Consider the following 20758-nt stretch of genomic DNA (forward strand, 5'->3'; position numbering starts at 1 on the left):
GTCTTTATGGAGCCTCATTTGTTAAAAAGTACAAAACTTTCACTTGCATTGTGCTACTGTTATAACAACTGAACCTTGTTGCATCAGGGACTTCTTTGGAAGAATGTACATTTTTGTTCAGGGTATAATTGATTTTTTTCACAGGGCTTGGGTCTGTGTTCTGGATTTGTGGGGAAAACAGTGCTGCTAACACAGGGGTGTTAACAGAGCCAAGTCCTTCTCTGCTTCCCACCCCACCCCAGGAGGCTGGGGGTGCACAAAGGGTGCACAAGGATTTGAGAGGGGACACAGCCAGGAGAGCTGACCCCACCTGACCAAGGCATGTCCCACCCATATTGCATCCTGCTCAGCAGCAGCAGCTGGGAGAAGGAGGAAGAGCAGGATGCTTGGAATGATGGCATGTGTCACCACCTCAGGTGATGGAGCCCTGTTTTCCTGGCTGAACACCTGCCTGCCCACGAGAAGTGGTGAATGAATTCCTTGGTTGGCTTTGCTTGTGTGCACAGCTTCTGCTTTACCTGTTAAACCATCTCTACCCACAAGTTTTCTCACTTTTATCCTTCTGATTCTCTGCCCCATCCTATGCCCCCAAGTAAAGGTCTGGGCAGTGCTGGCCAGAGTTAAACTATGACAAAGGGTTAATATGCATTCATATCATCTGTCATCTCTCTCTTTTCATTAGGGAAAATGGCTGGGTGAGACACTAGAGGAGTTATGAACATGATTCATTAGTGACTCTAAGGAATAGAAATTAAAGAGGCAGGAGGAGGATAGATAATAATGAATTGCAAGTGAACAGCAGCACAATTTTCTTACCTACTGGTGTAAATAACACACAGAACAAATGTGCACAATGGCCCCTTATACACAAATCTGCTCTACTAAAATCCAGCAGCTTTCTCTCCCTCCTCCAAATTCCTTGGTCTTAAAGCCCTGGAATGATGCTAGAACATTTTAAAGAATAACATGAAACATAATAATAAATACAGATGTGGCTTGTGACTACACATTTGCAATAACTGAATGATTCAAAATCATAAAATTTACCCAAATGAAAATCAAAATAAAAATAGTAAAAAAGTTATTCTCATTTAGGACAGAATAAGGACATTGTCCTTATTCTCAAGGACAATGTTAGGATTATCTAAGGAGAGAAGTAAAAAAGGGACAATTTGATTTCTGAAAATGTATTTATCTCTGAGAACTTGAGATTCTTGGAGTTAAGGCCCACAGATGAGTACTTGGAGTCCTCTCAGCTGTGGTAGTCCTGCAATAATTATCCATAAGGCTGGTTTGAAGGTTGATACCAATAACATTTGAAAAAGCTAGACAGTAAGGAATAAGTGCAGTAGAGAAATTACAGTACACAGAACCACCCAGAGTCTCAAGTAAAGTAACCAAATGAAAAATATTTGTGAATTATTTTTATAGTTGGTCTGCCAAAGGTCAGTAGAATTATAATGACTGAGGAAGGGACTTAGAGGTATTAGCCTGTCACCCTTTTCCTGCCCACTGGAAACAGTAGCTGCAGACCAGAGTAATTAATCTTCAACTGCACTTCTGTAAGTCACTGTGAAGACAACTATGTCGAGACCATTGCAGAAAGCCAAATCTGCCTCTACCAGATTCCCTCACTGATTTTTTGGGACTTGTGAAGTTAAGGTAATGTGTAACAGCTGAGATAACAGGTCTTGGCTTGCAAAGTAAACACCTGGGCATCCCCAGTACCCCTGGCATCTTTTAATTAACTTGAAGCTAGGAATCATGTTAGCTGGACTAAAATGACCTGAAGGAAGTTTGTACCACTATCAAAGTTTACTCTTTCCAATAAAAACTGAAATTAAAAAAATTTCTTCCATCTGAAACCTCTGGCCCTCTAAAGTGTTCTGGTAAAAGAATTATTTCTATTTATTTTCACGTTAGAGAAACTGATGTTCTACCACCTAACAATCCTTTCATTGTTTTTACTGCATTTTCCTAGCAAATTCTTCATTGACAAGAAATCTTGCAATATTTAGCCTCCTAACATTTTCACAAAGCTTTCCTTCTCCCCATTCATGAACTTAAATCCTCTTCCTGGAGAGCATAGAAGAATTAGACAGGTGATACCAAGAGTCTCAGAGTTTGGGGTTAATTTCTGCCCCTCTTTGCTCTGTAGATCCTGCTTTAGCCAGACTAAATCCAAAGCCCAAAGTCTTATTCATACACAGAAGTTTGTAAATTGTGTGGCTCTTCTCACTTCCTGTCTGGAAAGCCCAAAGTATGCACCATTTGAGCAGTATTTTTTTCTCTGAATTTCTTGAAGGATTGTGATTCACACTTCCCTTCCCTTCCCTTCCCTTCCCTTCCCTTCCCTTCCCTTCCCTTCCCTTCCCTTCCCTTCCCTTCCCTTCCCTTCCCTTCCCTTCCCTTCCCTTCCCTTCCCTTCCCTTCCCTTCCCTTCCCTTCCCTTCCCTTCCCTTCCCTTCCCTTCCCTTCCCTTCCCTTCCCTTCCCTTCCCTTCCCTTCCCTTCCCTTCCCTTCCCTTCCCTTCCCTTCCCTTCCCTTCCCTTCCCTTCCCTTCCCTTCCCTTCCCTTCTTCTATAGCTCAATTAGGGAACAAACTTACTTTCATTTTACCCTTCAGCATCTTTAGAAACTTCCTTTCTTGTTAGTAAGCAAAGTGCTAAGAGAGACCACAGAGGGTTCCCTCACTCATCTTATTTATTCCCTTTGAAATCCATTTCTTAATTCTCTTCTGCTGTAGGCAAGTCCTTTATTTCCAGCATAATTCTTTTCATGAGAACAGATCAGCTGTTTTCTCTAAAGTGTCAAACTTTGTTCAGCAATGGGTGAAAGATGCTCCTCCTTTGACAAGCACCATCTCTGTTGCAACAACTTTTTGTTTCCAGTTAACCCCACAGAGGAGACCAGCTGACAGTGGTTTTGCTGGAGGATGGACAAATAGCTGTTTGCTTTTCAAAGCTGCTAATGTTTACCTTTAAAACATGCATTTTAACTCTGGGTTACAATGCCTCTGCTCTCCCCCATTAGCTCAGGCTATCACCAAAGAGGACAAGAGCATTCCCTCTACAGAAACTTGCAGGCCATGCAGGGAAACCACAACAAAAAACTTGAAATAAACTAAGGGCAAACCTGCCTGGAAAGTGTGAGCAGAACTTATCAGCATGTTTGCCTCTGTTATCCTGTCCAGGGAGCAACACTGGCAAGAGCCTGACCCAAATCTCTGAGCCAGTTTGCCAAAAGAGCCAAAGTGTCAAGTCTTGCTGGAACTTCTCTCCTTTGATGTGATGGGGAGAGACTTGGGAGAGTAAGAGAGAGAAAACTCATGAGTAGAGACAAAGACAGTCCAGCAGGAAAAGCAAAGCCATGCACAGAAGCACAGCAAAGTGAGGAGTTCAGTCACCACTTCCCATGGGCAGACAGGGGCTCAGCCATCCCTGGGACAGCAGGGATGTCACACATGGTGGGACAGACAAACCCCATCCCTCTGAGTGCTCCCCCTCCTTCTTCCCTCGGCTGAGCACAGTGTCACCTCTGGGACATCCCTGGGGCCACCTGGGCCACCTGTCCTGTGTCCCCTCCCAGCCTCTTGTGCCACATGTGCTCGCTGCTGGGGTGGCCTGGGAGGCACAAAAGGCCTTGACTGTGTCAGCCCTGCTCAGCAATAATCAAAACATCCCTCTGTTATCAGCATTCCTCACAAATCCAGAGCACAGCCCCAAACCAGCTACTGGGAAGAAAATTAGCTCTGTCCCAGCCAAAAACAGGACAGCAGAGTGAGACAGAAGATATAGATTCTATTGCATGGCTGCTGCAATAACTCTGACAGGGAAACTTTTCCCTCTGAATGAGTTAGCAACCTTTTTGCAGTCAAAAATCATTCTTGCATATACCTGCTCACTTTCTGAGCCTGTCTTCAAGAGTTAACACTGTCTTGCTCTGCATTTTTCCCCTGTTTATCCCAGTTTATAACAGCCATTTAATAAAAATCTTCTAATTTTTCAAAGAATTCTTTGTTAAACACATTTGTCTACAACACTTTTTATTTTTATCCCTGCAACAATCTTTTCTCCATGCTTTAGTTCTTGTTATTGCTCTTTATGTAAAACAATCAAATTCTTAGCTTTAATTCTTCAGCTTCCAGGAATAAAAACAAATGTCAAGGGGTGTTTGTTTCCCATTTTAATTTCCATTTTTATCTAGATTTCCTTTGACCAGAAATTATATTTTTAGTATTTTTTCCTTTTTTTCTAATATAGGGAACATATTAAACTTTCCTTTAGTTCCACTTTGGCTCAGGATCAATATTTCAACTACATTCATAACTGTGATATATAGCATTTGGCTGGCAGAGAGTATAAGGAGCAATATATTATTTTCCTCTGAAGAAGAATGGGAATCTGATCTGGAGATTACGCACTAAGCGGTGCTGAGGATTTATTTCAATTCCCCCAAGAAGCTGTTAGTATATAATTTGTTGTGTAGGATTTATTGCCCTCCCAAGAGATTTCACTCAGTGTGTAGGAGCACTTCCCTGGTGTACCCAAGGTGTGGATGGGTTTTCTTATTAATGTGGTGCAGAGTTGCCCCACTACTCCCTCGGACATTTTCACTCTTGGCTTTACTTGTCTCCATTAGCTTTTCCAAAGTAGGATCAATATCCTGTATCCCTCTGCTTTGATTACACTACCATATACAGATTTATCTTTATTAAAAATGCAGCCAAAGTCATCAGTAGTACCTCTCATGGTCACAAATCTTCAAATATGGATTCTTTAAGGGATAAAGTCCCAATAGCAAATTCTTATAGGACATTTTAGTTTCAAAAACTTCCTTTTTCCCATAAGCCTAGACACTATATAGTTCATTGTTAGCATTCTGTGTGGACATTAAAATCTTTCTGTCTGTATGGTATAATTACTGTAGTTTTATAAAGTAATTATTTTAAAAGCACTTTGAATTTCTACACCAACATATATCTAATACTAAGCCTTAGGGTAACTTTAGCTGTGCATATACTCAAGGCATCCATAATCACATCCATTATCTATTGAAATCTACATAAAAACTCCCTATGACTTTGGTGAATATCAAATCAAGGAGATTTTTTTCTTTTTTTAATGATGCTAAAGGAATTTCTTGTACATGGTCCTATCATTGGCTTAAACCCTCCATTAGACATCTTATTCCCTCTTCTGCAAACACAGCACATGGAACACCAAGTTCTTTTCACTTTAAAGGAGAACTTGAGGTTTAAGAAAAGTTATAGGACATAAAGTTAGGGAAAAAGTAGGTCATGAGTGTTGTAGGTATGCAGCATCTGTAGTGGATGTGTAAACCATAGTTGAATGGCTACAAGGGAAGGTTTCTTCCAACTCTACTTTTTAATAATTGTGATTATTATTATTATTGAAATTATTTAAAATCCAACACTTTATTATCAAGTTCAGTGTTTCAGTCTATTAAAATAGAAGAGTACATCAGAGCCACAAAACTTGAATTTGTCCTACTTTATGTATTATATATCTATCTATATATATATGTGTATATATAATTAATTAGAACTTTGGGCATGGAATTATAGAAACACAGATTACAAGGAACTTCCAGTTATCACCTGGTGCAGCCTGCCTTCTCAAGTGGCACTGTGCCAACACCAGAATGGTCAGTCACAGGTTTGTCCAGCAAGCTGGGAGAGCTTCCAAGGACAGAAATTTCACAACTCCCTAGAAACCCTGTTCCAGTGATGCTGTATGCTGATAGTAATTCCTTTCTCCTCATTTTCAAACTAATCCTCTGACATCATAGTTTGTGGCCATTGTCAGAATTGTTGTAGGATTGAAATTAATATTTAAATATATATATATGAAATTATTAAAAACAGTTATTAACAGCCAAAATGAAGACTATGCATGCAGAAAGCATGACCAAAGATGTCCAGGAGTAAAAGACCACCTTTGACAAGGCTTCCTTCTCTGGTCACCTTTCTGTTGCCCATGAACATGTTCTAATGATGTGCCTTGAAGTCACTCCTCATCTGACTTATGTTTGAAACCAAAATCTCATTTTTCTTGCTTCAGTGTGTTTCCTACAAGGATTTTATGACGAGTAATGGCTTCATATGAATGATGGAGTCGATAGAAACAGCAAAGAGATACATAAGAAATCTCAAGTGTCAAAATAATTAACCTTTATGCAGCCTCAGTTAGTCTGTTCTTCAGCAAAGACTGAGAATCAGACAAGTTCAGTTTTGACTAGTAATGACAGAATGAACAAATCCCATGGCAGAGAATAATTTTGGAAAGGGAATTTGGTCATCACAAAAAATGCAAGCAGAGATGCATGTGAGGTGAAAAATTAGCATGTCATGGTTGGAGCTGATCTTGGTGTCATGAGCAGAGCAGAAAGCTGATATAGAGAGGTCTCTGAAGGAAAACATTCCCAAGAATTGCAAAGACTCTTCATACAAGGATACTCATATTGCTCAAATGTGTCAGGGCAAAAGGAAGGGCTGCATAATTTTTCCACAAAAATATTTACCTCAGTGTAATTGCAATGGCAACTGTTAATGAAATAAAGCTATTCATCCCTGCCATCATAGCCCAGATTAAATGGCCCTAAAATCACTGAAACAGCATTTCTGTGATTAGGTTGATGGGTATTTACAGTCCTTAATGAAACATTATATAGTCATTTGTGCAAAGCATGAGCATATTGTGTACAGAAATTGTCACATAGCCAAGTTAAAATTATCTGGGATACAGATAGGATCTCAGCAGCATGCCATGCTATGAAAAAAACCAAAAAGCAACCTAAAACAAAACCACTAAAAACCAAAACCCCTAAAAAAATTTAATAATTTTACATTTTTGTCATTTTTTTATCTATAAATTTGCATAAAATATCATAGATCTTACTCAATGTTATTATTATGTTGCCTTTTATTTAAGGTATTACACGGAAAAGAATAGAAAAACCACCCTGATTTTCTATATTCAGAGGTAGCAGAACTGACTAATCATGTCAGTGTATCCCTGGGACCCCTGGTTTTCCTTTTTCCCAGAGAGTGCACTTTTCATTTTCTAGTTGCTATAAAGATATTACAAGTTTCATAATTTCTTTGAGACATGACTAAGGCCACTTTTTCTCTACCATATAGAGTGCTCCTCCATTTATTTGCTGAATGCATAGTTGTAACTTTTCCTGGTGAGTGAACTGTGGCCTGTGGACGTCAAACCACTCAGATATGGGGAGGATGGAGAGTTGTCTGTTGAATTTTTCTTTTTATTTTAATTAAACAGCAGAATGCTGAGATTATTCATCTGCTTTCCCCATGCCCTTGGCTTTCTATTTTCTCTTCAGCTGCAGTGCAGTAACTGTGCTTTCTTTAGTTCTGTCCTGACCCTGCCATTGGTTGTTTGAAATCAAAAATAGGACTCAGATTCATGTAGAGGTCCCTAAACATGTGTCAAACTTTGAACTACATGTCTAAACTGTTATAGTCAAAGGAGAGACTGCTGTCAATGGAGCCTGGATAATGTGCCAGCTCACCCTGGAGTAAACACCTGATTATTTTTCATGGGAATCCCTCCCCAGCTGTCTGCATCTCCCACTGGCCAAAGCCTGGTATATGTTTTCATGTGTCCAAGCTAAGGAGCTTGGACATTGCCACTTGACTCTTGATTTAATCTTTAGCTCAAGCTATGGGGGCTTGTATATTCAGTGCAGGAAGGTTTTATTTCTGTGTTTGGTAACAGCTAAGATGAGATCATTCAGCCTACAGCTGAACAGAGAAGGGCCAGATGGCAGCCAATATCTCTCCTTTTGATTTCTGCACTAATTGCCCAACACAGCCAGGCCACTACTACTGAGACTTTCAAATCCTAACTCAGATCCCAACATTCTGAGGTCTTTTCTATGTGTGGGTGGTAGAGGTTTTGTCACTGCCTTGCCTTCGTGGAGTAAAATGCTCTCCCTGAAATCTTTTTATGCATTACAGATGATAAACACTTGTCTAAAAAGGTTCTGGCCATGCCTCCATTTAGTTACTTTTCCCAGATACTCTAAGAATTAGAGATATCATAGTCTGTTAAGTGAGAATAGGAATTACCAGGAAAAAGCTTCTGAAATCTTTTGGACAGTTCCAACAAAACCCAACGTGTGTAGCTGGATAATGAAATGCCATATTCCTTGAGTCAAAGAAGTCTGTCAGCAATTTTTGAATCCATATGAATTAATTAAAATTATATAACTGTAAAATTCTGAAATAAGTCCTTAGCTGCTGCAAATCTATTTTTGATATTGAGTTCAGCAGTCTACACTTATGGCTGTTGAGGTCTAGCTGGGAGGTAAGACCGAAGCAGTGATCTGAGATTACAACTTGTTTATTTTCAAAGCACTTTACAGCCCAAAGAACTGGCTTATGAGTTGCAGAGTTTGCAATTAACTAATTCCCAGATTGACTACAGGTTAACAAAAGCAACACTGCTTCAAGAAAAGCACAATAGTCAGCACCTTGTCCCTGAAGTTATTTTACAAGGACCTAAAAAAACCCCACAAAAGCAACCTGAATGTGATGAGTAGCTTATCTGAGGTTTCACAAAAAATTCTAAATAAAATCTTTGCCAGACCCTTAAGTTTGTTAGCATATCAGTGAAAATTAAACCCACTATTCCTCTAGACTGAGTGCTTCAGTGCAGTACTTTAATACTTGCACTGCTTGTTTAATGGGCTGTGAGATCTTTCCCATTTTCCATTCATAGAAAATATGAATAGTATTGGTGTTAAAATTCTTTGAAAGAACAACATCCCTAATTCTAGTTAAATCTCTGTCTATGCTGAAAATTAGGAAATTGTCAGTACAATAACCTGTCTTTAAGAATATGCAGAGGTGAAAAACACTGGTATTTCAAAGAATATATGCCCAGGGATGAAGGGGCTCCTCTCATTAGGAAATAAAACCTTGGCATCATAGCATGTCTTGTGGGTTTAATAAAAGGCAAACAGAATTTCTGGAAACCCAAGTGTAGTGTCCATGCAAGCCAGAACAACACATTTCCTGCTGATTTTGAGAAAAGCTGCAGGAGAGGGAAAAGTGAAAATCAAGGAAAAAGTTCACAAGGAGCCATCAAGACTACCCAGTAAAGCCAGATTGGGGTTTTAAAACTCAGTGTTGCAGAATGTACACCATAAAGTAAGATAACAGAAAGAAATACCTGGTGAAGCTGCTCCAAGCAGCTCTTTTCCCAGTGGCCACTGTGCCAGAGAAAACACAGAAGGTGTCTCAGTGGCCCTCAATGTTTGTCCTGCCCATGGATGAATTTCTGCACTAGTATAAGTCAATATGGACCACATGCCCAGATTAAATCCATGAGTGATTTACTATAGTTTTCAGTTTTATTCTCTCCTAACATATTTCATGGTTGCTGAGGTTTTTTTTCTCTTTCCTTCACAAACCCATCCTGGTTCCAAAAACACATATTCATCACTTTCCCCTTTGTCACTATTCTCAGCATGGCTTCTATACAGCTTGATTGGCACCATGGCCCCATTCCCATGATCCCAGTCTGCCTTTTCCTGGCATATGTCTCAGTTGTGGGAGTTTTCACTTGGGCAGGTGTTCTGCACATATAATGAAAGATAAAGGTGCTAGGTAGGTCAAATGTTGGCTTATCATGTTCTGATGGGAAGAGCACGTGTGTTTAAAGACTGCTTTTGGTCCTACCAGTAAAAAGCCATGCAGGAAATTGGTCTTTCCATCCCTGGATTGTACAGCAGGGAAGAGCTCTTTGTAGCAAAATCTAGGGAATTTGTAATGTGTCATTGAATGGTTTTTTAACACTGCACACATCACGTGCACTTTGTTCTCTGATCAAATTCTTGTCATTCTCTAGTCTCTTTTCCCCATTTCTTTGAGAATGATTAAGAAAAACAGTTCTTGCAAATTTAATGTTTGAAATCTTTCATCCAAAATAAAGGTAATTTTCTTATTAAAGCCTGAACTAGTTCCCTTATTCTCTGGAGAATATAAAAAAACCCCAGAGATGCTACAGTAGAAGCTGCATCAGTGATTCTGATCAAGTAGCAAGAATACACTGCATTTTTATCAATAGTTCTTATTATAACTTAGGATGTGGGTTTTTGGGAGGAGAGTGATTAATGATGCTGGGGATGAGAATTCCAGGTAGGCCTTAACCTCTGTCAAACTGTGAATCAGATTCCAGGTGTAATTTACAGAGACTGAAGGTCTTAACCTGAAGTATCCAGTGGTCTAGAGGGCTCTGTCCAAGACCAGGGTCCCCTGTGGCTCAGAGCCCATTCTGCAACCCTGTGGAGTCATCAGATCTGTCAAGGGGCATTGGAGACCATTGTTAGGTGATAATGGATGGAGGTGTCTGCAGGGCCTGGCCTGGTGACAGCACCTGGAAGAGCAATGATTCACTCTGCTCAGGTCACCAGAGGATAATTCTTGCAATCAAAGTCTGGGCTCATTAAAAAACCCAAGCTTTGAGACATCCATGTTCACATTTACAGTAATGGTATCCTAGAGCTTCATGGAAATGGCTTTTCCTGTCCTGCCACCAGTGGCACAGCTGGCATGCTGGTTTCCATCAGGGACATCTTCTGGACAGTGGTGAGGGCACAGCAGGGCCAGCATCAGCACAGATAGATTTCTGCACTGGAGGAAGAAGGTTAGCATCAATACAGAGGGGTTGGAACAAGTCTTCCTGGAAAGGTATTTTAAATCAAATTAAACCTTTATTGTGACACTTTCTGAGACATTAAAAAAACAATAAGAAAGTAAACACACTTTAAAAATTTACTCTGGTGCTATGACTCATGCAAATGAAGCAGATCCTCTCTACATCTGACATATTTGCATATTGTGCATCAATAGGCTTTGAAGTAGTATTGAGGTAAACAGAATAGATTGACAAGCTTTGCATTAGATTAAAATACTGGATCATGTCTCTGTGTTTACCTAGTAAGTTCAGAAATGTGACACAGTGACAAATATCCCATGTCATTTAGAACTTATTTATTGGGGAGTTGTTGGATGCTCTCTTTCCCTTCTTTTGCTTTTCATTCAGTAAAACTCCAAGTTTTGAAGCAGATAAGGATTTTTATAATAATATAACATAATATTCTATGAATGTTAGCAACATAAACCTTAGTAAAAAAAAAACCTTAGAGGTAATTACATAACATCACAGATGGCAGAATGGATCTGGGAAGAAGTTATTTGCTCAAAGGCACTTATCAATTTTGTAATACAGTGCACAAGTGTTCATTCTTTATTCAAACTGAAAGAACACTGCCAATTTATTGTGTAACCATGTTCTGCCAATGTCCTATATAATGGCATGGTTTTGTTTTGTATTATGGACTTCTCCATTACTTGTCTTTCCCATTATCCACATGTTGAGTGCCAATTGCAGAGGCAGAGCCAACACTAAGGCTGAAGACCATATTTATCTCCCAGTTCCCAGGTTTTTATTTCTTGAAGGTATTTTTTTTCCTGAATTATAATTTTTTTTTATTTAACATACAATATTATTTACCACAGAGTTAAGCAGCCAGGGTTTCAGACCTGAGAAAAAATGGATGTGAGAAGGAAGAGTGTTAAATTCCTTTTTCTACCCTGGGAGAGTAGAGCAATTTAAAGTGCTCTCATACCATCATAATGTTAATTTCCCCCCCAGTGATTTCTGGCATCTGGCTCTATTCCCCCATGCAAAGGAGCTTAACAGAGTAATTTGTCTCATTAGAACTTTTGTTCCTGAAATGTGAAAGGAAAATAAATGTACATAGTACATAGTATCTGGCTAAATATACTGATGTTTATAAATATAACAATAGAGAGATGTAAATATGTTTAATAAAGTCAAGTATATCTAAAAAGTATTCATTCCCAAATTTAAGAAGAAAGTAAGAAATTTGATCTACACTTCTTTAGGACCTCAATTCAGCCTTCTTGTGGATAACAGTTATGATTCAGTCCTGAAGGGAACTGGAAAAATAGTAACAGGGTTTCTGGAAAAATGTGATGTTTTTTGGATTGGAGAATGAAGAACATCTTATAGATTGGATATTACTGCCTTTCTCACTTGCTCAAATAAAGTTCACTGGTGAAAGCACTTATATGAAGAGTGGAACTGTTGAAGCTGCTTTAGGTAGAAGTTACATCCAAAAAAACCCTAATAAAAAAAGCCAAGCTTTTCTATATGTTTGTTTTTCTTTTGTACAGCAGTAGCAGACAAGTGCTGAAAAATACTAAATACTTTTCTACACCAGGAAAATGTGTAATCCTGCATGCTCTTCAGCTGTATTGGAATCCACATGATCTGCTGTGGTCTGCCAGGATGGGAAGTGCTGCCCAATGTGGCTGCAGGATCAGCAACAGGTCCAGTGACAGCCACCAGTTTCCTGCATGCTTTGATATGAAACATTAATGGCTTTGTGAGGACTGTCTTGTTTATGTTGGGTTTTTAATAGCTCCCCCATGATATTAAACACTCTGCATTTAAATTATAGTTATTCTATGAATAATAGCATTCTGATACAGCATTTAGAGAAAATGTGTCTGTGTGTGCACTCTTTTTGAAAAGCAACCTCCTTTGTACCTCCTTGCACCCTTCAGGTACCATCTGAAAAAATAAAAGTTAATGAAATGATGAAAAACAGGAAGGGATAAAGGCAGTATCCCCTTTCTACTTTTCAAACTGAGACATTTAAAAATATTTCTGACAAATTTGATTAGAGAAAAAATAGTTCTAAACTATGGTACCTGTTATTTTTTGTAATTCTTGAAATTGCCTTACATCAAAAAGAGTATTAAAGATCCCTAGATGTGTTTGATATAATCAGAGCAGAGTTATTTAAAGGTCTCAGTGGACTGCTAGCCTATCTAGATAGAATTATATTTTGCAATCCCTGAAGAACAAAAGTCCATCGAGTACTTAAAAAGCCAGAGATGAAGGACTACACTTCAGCTAGGGCAAGTTTAAGCTAAAAATGGCTAAATGTAGGCATTTGGGAAATGTGTCAACCCTGACTGCTCAAAAATAGAAATAATTATGTAAATCTTGGCTCCAAACCAGAAAATGGGTAAATTAGAAAGATTGTTAAGTATGGACACATACTTCAGTAAATTAATTCAATCTCCTGTCAGAGATTAGAGATTCCTTATGAAGGTGCTAAAAAGATAAATTGCTGAGTGGCAATTTGGGTCAGACCAACTTAGCTAGTTCAGTGCTGGGGAAGTGTGGGGTAGAACTCTCTGCTCCAAATGTCTAACCACCCAGAGGCAATCACAGCCTCTGAAGAGCATCAGGAGCAGTGAGGCATGGTTACTTCCCAGACCTGCCCACAGTGAACAAAATGCTCACCCCTAAAGAAAATTTATGCTTAACCCTCACCACTACAGAAAATTAGAGAATTCAATCTGAGATCAGTAGGAAAGAAAAAAAAAAAATCTCTTTCTGCATTTTATGATTTGATAAATATTGCTTCTTAGGAGCACATGCTGTTTTCACCACTGGGATCCAGCTCTCCCAACAGCCAAAGAAAGGTTGAGAGGAGAAAACATCTGTGGCATTTTATAGGCAAGACTTATAAACTGCATTCCACCTCTCAGGTGTCTGAAATAAAGCCATATGCTCTTCAGAAGGGAACTTTCAATGGAAATCACTCCAGTTTCTGAGTAGCTAATGGAGCACTGTGTCCAGTTTTGCATTAAAAGACATTTTCATCTATTGTGATGATGGCCAATCACTGGAAGAGTTGCTCAGAGAAAATCTCCTTCCATGGTAACATTCAAGACTTGATTGGGACGAGAAACCCAGTTGGATTAAACCTTCTTTGGGGAGGTGGTTAGGTTACATGACATCAGGGAGTCCTTTCTAATCAAAATTATCTCTGTGCTTCCATGGCATGCTAGAAATGTGTTATTTCTAGAGCTAAAATTGTGATGTGTATCCTGTGGATCACCTGTGTGATCTCAGGTTCATCTGGCCATGCTGGCTACAGGAGGAGCTACAGAGATGTAGCAGGAAGTGATTGTCTCCACAGCTGACAGCTTTGACACTCCAAAAAGTGGGCTTAAGTGCTCATAAAGTTATAAAAAAGAGATAAAGATACAACCCCTTCAACAACCCCTATGAAATAAATTAGGAGTTAGGATTTTGAATCTGACAGAATAGGACAATACAAATTATACATTATCTTCCTGGGCTGTGGCCACTGACAATCAGGAAGGGCACAGTTCTGAGCAGTGGTTATTTTTATATATTATTATATATGATATATTAATATATATGATTGCCTATACTATGCTCTTCTATCATAGAATCAAGCTCCAGTGTTCAGGCCCTGCAAACCCCCTGTCTTTAACAATATTTGCCAAGCTGCAGAGAGGTGCTGCTCTGATGCAACAGGATGCATTTTGGAAGTGGAGCACTTAATCACAGGCTTGTCTTTCTACTACTTCCAGACAAATAGCATTAATTTCCCCAGGTCTAATAAGTCCTCATTATCTAGCTGGTAAGGACATATCACTCAGAGCTGCCTCAGCAAGAGGAGATGAAGTAGCAAACTCTGCCTCTGTGCCATCAAGTGGAGCTGCTAGCAAATTCCTGCTGTTCTGTGCAAGAATATCAAAACAAGGCAACACCTTGTTGAAGCATTATAAAAATGTTTCACAGAATCTCCTGCTAAAATGGCAACCAGATTAAGTTTAACAGATATGCATATAAAATGGATGTAATTTTTTAAAATTTCAAAGGTTTAATTAAAGCATAAGATTTAAAGATGACTATGCAAGTTTCCATAATAAAATTATGCAAATATCCTAATAAATTATGCTGTAAAGAATTTTTTTTTTTGGAAATAGCTTCTTTCTGTAGTGCCAAAGTGATGTTTTCACACTGACATGTAGGAAAATGGTTTAAAATAATAAATAAAAATTATAAGGCTTTTTAAAAAAAATTATTTACAAGCTGAAGCTTTTTAAGGTAAAGTTCTGTTACTGTAAAAATATAAAAAATCTTTTAGAATCTAGATACAAATTACAGCATCATCACATCACTCAAATGTATCCCTTCCCCAGACATGGAAATTCTCACATACTCTTTCCATTTTTCCCATTTTTTTTTTTTTAATACCCTCTTTGCTCTTATTTTGCTTGCCTCTCACAGGTTACATCTATCAGGCTTTTTAAGTACCAGCCCTAGACAAACTAAATTGGCCCTCCTGTTGATATAGATTAAAGGTAGAGCAGTATGAATTGCTTTGCCTTAATCCTACTATATGCAGAACCAGCTCAGAGCAGAGCAGTTTATGGTTTCAGACTGATCAGAAAACATAACCTGAATATTGTTCCTGCATTGCTAAGCATCCTAGGACTTCTTATTGGGAACCATGACAAAATAAGAGCTGTGTTCATTAAAACATTATTTTAAAAAATCATTAGCACTGTGAAGTATTCACTGACATTAATATGCTACACTGGAAAGCAAAGCAGCTGAAGTGTATTTGAAGAACCTGAAGCTTTGATTTTTTTTTTTTTCCTGAAAAAAAGTGAGTGCTCAGAAACAGTGAACAAGGCTATTTTGGGATCTGGCAGGATGGAGGAGAGGCAAAATGGCTGCATAATATTGCTCATTCAAACTATGGGGTTTTTCCATAATTTTTGTTCCTCTTTCACTTTACTGGTTTCTGCTCTGCTGGCAGGTAGATATTTAGAGGAAGGGCTTTGTGAGGAAGTATTGAAAGAAAGTGTGGACCACAGATTAGGTCAAGGAATTTGGAGAGCTGGAGGTGTATGGAAAGACAGCATAGATAAGAAACAAAGAATGTGAAGGAGATTGAAGGTAGGGTGAGTGGGTGGAGGAAACTGAAGAATCAAAGAGTCAAAGTCTAAACAGGTAGGGGCTTGAAAAATAAAACAAAAAATAGGCCTATAGAAAAGGGGAAATAATAGTGGTTTTGAAGAACATTTGGTGATAAAAAGCATCAAGGCATCTGGGTGCTAAATTAGGACATGTGGAGGGTTATTTATCTCATCATTAAAATCAGTATGAGATGAGAGAATGCCTCTACAGTTGCTCTTTTTGCCCAGAGCAGTTTTGATATTTTCCACTCACTGCATATTTTTTCCTAATGGTGTGGCCCCAGCGAAGTGAGATGAATGATTTCACAGGAGCTTGTTCTGCATAATGCACAAGGGGAACTAGTGGGGAGATGAGGCAGTCTCTGTGCCTGGATGGTGAGAGGAGATGCATCCCTTACATATGCTGTCAGCTATTTTTTTGGATGCTGTTTGTCCCAAATTTGGAACATCCAGAGAGTAAAAAAGCCCAGGCTAGCACAAAGACATTCCTGGCTGTGTTCTGTGCAGGAATGATATGGGATGGGACAGGGTTTGTCTGAGGGAAAGCCTTAGTGGCCCAATCTGCCTTCTTTCATTTTCCTGTCGTTAATATAATTCCAAAGAGTTCAGCTGCTTGTAAATTTGTTTATTCAAGCTGACTTCAATACTGTTATCTTTAGCATAACAAGAGAACCTGAAAAGAAAGGATGTTGTGAATTGTTTGCCATGGGGGAGCCCCTTAAGTTTCAGCAAACAAGGGTGAATGTCAGCATCAAATCCCATACAGAGAGTGTACTTACATGTAGCTTGAGGCCTGACACCTGCTCTGGTGATTCAACAACCTTTCTTCCCAGAAAAAAAATTTCATATTTTTCTCTGATTTTTTCTCTTCTTTTTCCCTTTTCCACTAAATAAGAAAAGTTTTTGTTTATTTGTTTGTCTGTTTGTTTGTTTGCTTGCTTTTAAATCCAAGATAATGTTTTCTAGATGTTCAGAAGCAGCTGCATTAGAGAGTTCAGCAGTTTCAAAACCTAGTTCATAGCTGGACCTATGGAAGACCTGCCTTAAATCCTTTTACAACTCTATTCAGTTTCTTAATTCCGTATACTTAGGAATGTGTTTAATAAGTTAACTAGGTAAATAATAGCACATTAAGAGAAGTTATTTTTTATTTAATTGTAATTCCTTTGTTTTCTCTTTCTAACTAAAATGGGAGTAATTTCTGTCTAACCTTATACAGAAATCTCTTCATGTCACTTACCATTTTCCTTTCTCAGGTTTGGGTAATTTTAATGGTCAGAGGCTATTTTCATGATAGGATGACTTCAGCTGAGCATGGAATTCCAAGTGAGAGTTCGTAATTCTTTTCTCTACTAGAAAAATAATAGATTTCTTACTATTTTGTATCCTATTCCCATTATCTTTATTTCTCCCCTCTAAGTTTTTAAGTTCATCTGTAATTCTAAGTTCAGCTGTAATTCAGCAATAATGTCTCCAAATTATTTTATCCAGTGAGCATTGCTGTACATTTCTCAACAGAGATTTTATCTGCCATTATGTTACCCACTCACCTGCCTATGTAAGATTCCTCTCAACATCTCAGTCTTTTCCAGTTTTTAGTGACATTAAATATTTTATGTTTTGTATCTATTTTCTGTTCTTCTTTAGTCCTTTAAATAATAGCTAGCCAATAAATAATAACAAATAACAAGTTGTTAATGTCTCAGCTCTTCCTTTCCAGGCAGATTGGAATTTTCATTCTTTTTAATCTTTATAAGAATTTTTAGAATTAATGGAATAAATTATTTAAGCAAACGTTTGTGTGTGTGTGTTTGCATGTGTTCACAAGTGGAAAAGTCTCTTTGCTCAAAGTGACTCAAAGTCCAGTTAGACATAAACAACCAGCCCAAGCTTGTTCTGAGTGGAGCAGGAGGCCAGGATAGGTGACCTCCAGAAGTCCCTGGTGACATGAAATATTTTACAGAATAGAATAATTACTAATTTAGTTTGGAAAAGACTCTTAAGATCATTGAATCCAAATGTAAACCACTCAGTGAATTGTTTGCCCAAATTACTTTCCAACACATATTTCATACTGATTTTGGCTAGATGGAGAAAGTTTGGTAAAAAGTGGAGTTTGAAATCAAAACATTTTAATTAAGCACAAAGTTATTATTAGATGTTCAGTTAATGTAATCACAGGTTTTACCTTTATCTTAATACTTTGGCTTGTCTTGAACTTCAAACAAAATCTCAAGACCTACAAAAAATCTACATTATTTTTTACACAATTCTCCTCTTTCACTCCAAATTATGACTAAAGTAGCTCTTGATAGTTTGTGACTTTCACCAAAATTCTTTTCTCTCTTTGCCTGTAGCTTCTTTTCCAGATCCTTTAAATCTGACAGGGACAACCAGTCTTAGTCCTATAGGGGGATTTTGCAAGTGTCTGCTGCTGGCTGAATTATTTAAAGAAATGGAAAAAATGTTGAAAATTTAAAAATAATTCTATATTCAGCTCACTTTCTAACACTTCATTCTAATATTTTACTTTCATATATGTGTTCATTCATCAGATTGAATTAAACTATTATTTTAAATATACTACAAGGTAATTCTTCTAAGATTTTCTCAGAAAAACAATTTTGTGGGTCAACCCTGCAAAGCAACCCCACACAGCCATTCATTCACCACCCCCCCACTGGAATGGGGGACTGTTTTTACCTTTGTGTAGAACAACTCATGGGATGGGAAACTGGTCCCTGGGCTAATGTGGACAGCTGTGTTTGAATCTGTGGTGTGCAGAGCTAGGATGATCCTGAGAAGGACTCAGTGCCTGGCTGGAATGATGTTGGAGAATTGTCCTGGTGGAGGATGGGGGTGGCTGGCCATGTCACCAGCCAAAAGCAGAGCACACTGGGGTGCTCTCCAACACCAGGAGCTGGAGTGAGGCAAGTGACAGACACCACCTGCTGTGCAGACAGAAGGGACAGGGAATATTCATGTAATCTTGACAAAAACAACTCAGAGCATATGTTATCCATAATTCACATCCTTTCCTTGCTGCACTGAAGGATTCTGCTGATGGAGCTGGATGCTTCTGGATGCTGCTGATACTTGAACATAAAGCATGGCATGAATATGACATACCAGCATGGATTGATGAAACCTGTCCAAAGCACTGTCTTGCCAGTAGTCTGCCTTTTGTCCTATTATTGAGGATCAGCATTATTATCGTTGATTATAATCATTTTATTTGAAGTGTGGAATCAAATTTTTTGTGAGTAATGGTGTCATGATAATTCTCTAAGCAATATCCAAGCAATGGACCTGGATCTAATGAAACAAACAGAAGGCTTCCTTCTACTGTCATCCAAACAGGAAAGGAAAGTAGTTTTAAATAATTTTATGTAGAAAGAAGAAGAAACAAACAATGGAATCCAGTTCACAAATTCCCTATTGAAATCAACGGACTGGAGTTCAAAAGTCACTTTCCTAGACTTAGTGGCTTCAAACTTCTTTCAAATCACTGATTTCTCAGAGCAGATGTAGTTAGAGGACCACTGACCCAGAATATCACCTATTTCATAGTGATGTAATGCTACAGAGGCAGTCACTGGGCTATCTGACCCAAATCAATCTGTGACAGGGGACTGAGTTTTGTGCTGGGCTCTTCAGCAATCCCAAGTAAAACAAGTTACATTCCCAGCCCACAGTCAGGTCAGGAGAGCAGGCAGAACTAGCCACTGGGAACTGGTTGTGAACCAGCTTTGGTCATTAATAAAATTACAGCTCTACTGCTTGTTTTGGTACAAGGGAAAAGATGGGTCTATTATGATATTATCCAAACACTGGGAAAAAGATCCAAATAAGTTTTGCACATGCAGCAAAAAAAATACCAAAAAAGAATAAAAGTCTTTTCCTTCACTTGCTCACCTTAAGAGGGATTAATGTGCAGAACAGGCTCTTGACAGACCAAACCAGCCCCAAGATACTTTCCTTGTTGTAACCTTTTATTTCCACCTCATCGGTGGCTGATCTGTTATGTGTCAAACTGAATGCCACTGCCTGGACACAGAACACTGTAAGCAATTATTTGGTAATAAAACCCTCCCTTCCTAATTTTATGAATAATGGCAAGACAGAGCTGTGACAAAGACTGCACAATTTCATGCACTGTAGTTACAGTTACCTGTAAATTCTTGCTGTGGGTATCTTCTCTGTGTGTTAGGGAGTAAACACACAATCCCTTCCCTCCCTGTGTTTTAGGGAGTTAACCTTGCACTCTTTAAGAGAGAAATAAAAAGAGAAGAAAAATCCCACCCCTAATTAGAGAGTGAGAGAATTTTATAAATAGACATAGTTACAATTATGTTCACTGAGACATTCACTGAGCCCCTGCACTAACAGTAATTGTCTCACCTTAAACTGCACATGCAGTTACCACTAATGTACGTGTTCCAAAAGCTCCACAGAGTGGGGAGGGATTAGCCTAATTGGTGATAAGAGAAATTGTAGAAAGCTCCACAGTTTGCATGTAAGTCTCAGAGGTATTAATGAACTGGTTGGTTAAAATTAGGTAGAATGTGGATCTTCATACAGGCTAAACTGCTTTTGGGAATTCAGTGCTCCATAATTGAAGCCAAAAGTCCCCCTTTTACACATCATTACCATAATAATTCTCCTATGTATAAAAAACCAAAATGGAGTTTTTCAACTGTGTTCTGTACTGCACAAAGGGTGGGTTTCCCATACATGATTTGTTAATATCAGGAATTTGTGTTTCTATGAATTGATGACAGAGCCAGCACATGAAAACACAACTAATAAATGCATTGGGTCCTACTTTCAATCTTATTAATAAAATGTTTTGAAAATCATGAATTG

The sequence above is a fragment of the Oenanthe melanoleuca genome, chromosome 2, assembly GCF_029582105.1.
Source record: "Oenanthe melanoleuca isolate GR-GAL-2019-014 chromosome 2, OMel1.0, whole genome shotgun sequence".
Classification (NCBI taxonomy): Eukaryota; Metazoa; Chordata; class Aves; order Passeriformes; family Muscicapidae; genus Oenanthe; species Oenanthe melanoleuca.